The sequence below is a fragment of the Mastomys coucha genome, chromosome X (genome assembly GCF_008632895.1).
Source record: "Mastomys coucha isolate ucsf_1 chromosome X, UCSF_Mcou_1, whole genome shotgun sequence".
Lineage (NCBI taxonomy): Eukaryota > Metazoa > Chordata > Mammalia > Rodentia > Muridae > Mastomys > Mastomys coucha.
This window is the reverse complement of record NC_045030.1, coordinates 103,596,195-103,600,062: the sequence shown is the minus strand read 5'-3', so window position 1 is coordinate 103,600,062 and position 3,868 is coordinate 103,596,195.

Below are 3,868 nucleotides of genomic sequence, written 5' to 3'. Positions count from 1 at the left end.
GTGTTTTTAGCTGCCACCATTGCTGTAGCTGCTAGAAGGGAAATCCTCATGTCACAGACGTTAGGTGGCAAAGTAAGCCACAGGCCTGGGAATATCCCTTAGTTTTTGATAAAGACTGTTAGTGTCATACCTTGTCCTGTTCCTCTTGGACAACTCACGGGATCAAGGCCGACAATAACTCTTTTTGCTTTTGGATGTTCACACCAATACTGGTTACTACACAAATTAGAAAGGGATCCCTGGTTAGCAATAAAGCAATAAAGAAAAAAAAAACCTTCCATTTAAAAAAGAAAGAAGAAATTCTCATTTTTACCTATTGCACCAAGAGAGTCTAGTGGGGAAGGAGAGAGTGCTCAGTGGTTAAGAGTGCTTACTGCAAAGGATGGAAGTTCAGTCCCCAGCAACCACGTGGGGATGGGGAGCTCACAACCAAAGGCCTCTAATTCCGGGGAAGCCATCCCCCCTCGCTTAGCTAAACCCACATGCACATACATCTCTCTATGCAGGCAAACATGCATACATGTACATAAGGAGAGAACTAATTCTGTCAGGCTGTTCCTCTGATTTCTATGCGTGTACTGTGATGCCTGCACTTGAGCATGCACATACAAACATATACACACACACATATATAAGTAAGTGTATGTGTGCATGTATATATTTGTATGTGTGTATTTAATTAAAACCATTTTGGAAAGCTACCAAAGGAACCTCAATGAATATCTGCGGTCACTTTAGGAAGGCTTTGCTAAGGCAACCTGGGACCACTGTCGTGGAGCTGAGGACTGTCTTCTATCCAGAGGGTAGCACTCACTGTGTAAAAATATTCTTGCAAAGGACTTGGGTTCAATGCCCAGCAGCCACATGAGGCTTATCACTGCCTCAGGCATCATGCAGGAGTGTGGTACACAGACCTATATACAGGCAAAACATTCACACACATAAAAACATCTAAAAAAAATTGTTCGTGTAAACTTAAAAAAAAAAAACGCCAAATATAAAAATTGATTCAGGAGTATCTGGGAGACCAACTGGCTGCATTTTCACCTTTTTTCTAGCGTCTGTGGCAAAACTGTTGAAAAAAGTACCTAGATTTGGCTCTTCAGTCATGCTTATCTTTGTTATTCTTTTGCTTTTGTGGCAGGGCCCCAGCTATTCCAGATTAGCCTCAACTCATAATGTAGCAGAGAATGATTGTGAATTCCGGATTCACCTTCCAAGTTCTAGGGTCACCCTGTGTACCACTGTGCCTCACTTAATAGTCTACAAACCTCTTGTGACATACTCAGGCCTTTGGCAATAAGCTTATACTTTCTGGGTCTTCCCTCATCGCCCCATTTTGTCCATTCTTTTCGTTGTAGGATAAAAACCTTATACTCTGTTCTCATCTAAGAGTATTTCCCTTATCTTTAATTTTCCTTAAATAAATGGCCTATAACTTCTCGTAATATTTTACATTTATTTATTTATTTATTTATTTATTTATTTATTTATAGCATGTTTCTGTGTGTAAGACCAAGGCGGGAGAGGGAGGGAGGGAGAGAGAGAGAGAGAGAGAGAGAGAGAGAGAGAGAGAGAGAGAGAGAGAGAGAGAATGCATGTGGGCATGTCCACCACATAGTTACATAATTTCCAAGAATTAAACTCAGGGTGTCTGGCAGGCTTTGTGGCAAGCCCCTTATCAGCTGAGCCATCCTGCAGTCAGAACTCAGCACTTGTGTGTGTGTGTTACTAAGGATTGAATCCACAACTTTCTTTTCTTTTTCTTTTCTTTTCTTTTTTGTTTTTGTTTTTTGTTTTTTGTTTGTTTGTTTGTTTTTCGAGACAGGGTTTCTCTGTATAGCCCTAGCTGTCCTGGAACTCACTCTGTAGACCAGGCTGAACTCAGAAATCCACCTGCCTCTGACTCCCAAGCACTGCGTGCGATTAAAGGTATGCGCCACCACCGCCCACCACCGCCCGGCGACTCCACGCCTTCCTAATTACATGCTAAGCTATAGTTCTACCACTGAGCCATATTTCTGGCCCCAAGGAAAATGTTTTTCTTTCTTTCTTCGTTGGTGTCTCAAGACAGAGTTTCTCTGTGTAGTCCAGGCTGTCCTGAAACTCACTCTGTAGACCAGGCTGGAACTCAGAAATCCTACTAACTCTGCCTACTAAATGGTGGGATTAAATAAAACTATTCTTTAATATTCTAATGAAAATCAAAGAAAAGCTGAGCAAGGTGGTGCTTGCCTAAAAATCCAGCACTTGAGAAAGTTAGGAAAGGGCATCAGGAGTTCAGTTCATCTTCAGCAACACAGTAAGTTCCAGATCAGCCTGAGTTACATGAGAGCATATGAAAGAGGAGTAAATCCAAAAGCAAATCATGAAGCTGTATATAAAACATGGGAGATAGCATGTTATCAGTCTTTGAAACAGTCCCGTGTTTTCTTACAATTTAAGCTACACCGTTGTTAGAAATTTATGTCCTGTGAGAATAGGCTTTCAGAAATTGCTTTTGCTAAATGTATTGATGGCCTATATGGCTTCACAAGCTAACCACCCACAGGATTAAAACCTTAATCTCTGCTTTTATTTTGGGTCCGTCTTCCCCTTCCCCTGCTTGACTATGCATAGATATGTTAACAACTGAAGGAGTGTCTTCCTAAATTATTTCATTCCCCCTTCAAAACGAAATGCTCAAAAATAACTTATTTTCCTAAATAGTTAGTCATCTTGAACTCCAAGAAGAGTTAAACCTCCCAGGACAGACTTTTCCCCCATATGAGGGCAGTTATCCATGATGCAAGGCAAAAGTAATCAGCTTATGCTTCAAACATGAACCACCCTTTAAAAAAGCAAGAACTCTCTCAAGGCACAGTATGGCCTCAAGCTCAAGGCAAATCTTCTGCTGGGATTACAGGCGTGCGCTCTCATGGCCAGCCACAAGGAGGGCTGCTTTGGGCTATCTTGCAGTACCACATGACACAATAATTAATCAGAATACACCTTGAGTAATCCTTGTTCTCTATAGGAATGTCTCTTCTAGTTTTACTTTAAATCTCAAGTCAATACTCCAACGATGGGGACAGGGTCATTGGACCGTTCTAAGCTCTTATTACTTGTCCACCTTTGTCATCGGGTTATGCTACTCTAAGTTACTCCTCGTTGTATAAAACATTAGATCATCAGGTCAAACTCCCAGTGACTCTTTAAAGAAAATTAAGTCCTTCTCCACCTCCATTCCTACTGAAAGCCATCAATTGTAGAGAGTTATACTTCAACATGACATGGTTTCCCATGGCAGTACAGACAACACACATCAAAGTGGCTCAGCAATGCAGCATGTGCCATAGACACCATCAAAGCCGTCAGGGGGCAGTAACAGTGATGGACATCAACATGACCATCCTTTCCCATCCCCACACTTGCAGCTGCCCTTGGCTCTAGCAAGACCATTGGTCCCAATATGGACGTCTGCAGCAGCACAAACCAAGGACATTAACATGGCCTCAAGTGGCAGCGCAGACTACTCACATCAACATGGTCCCCTGTGGCAGCACAGCTGGATAATAGATTTTCAATTTTTGATCCATGGTTTTATTTTTATTTTAGATTCATTTTGTTTTCTTGTGTATTGGTGTCTGTAGGTATGTCTGTGTAAGGATGTCCCCTGGAATTGGACAGTTGTAAGTGGCCATCTGGGTGCGTAAATTGAATCTGCTTTTCTGGTTTTTCTGGTTTTCTTCTGCTTTTGTTGAAAATATTTTCCAGGACGTGGAGCTGGGGACTCTTCACCTTTTTCTATTCCTAGGTCTTTTCATAATATCCAAAATATCCTAATGCTTAAGGTCAGTAAGCCTTATACTCCCTGTACAACCAAGTA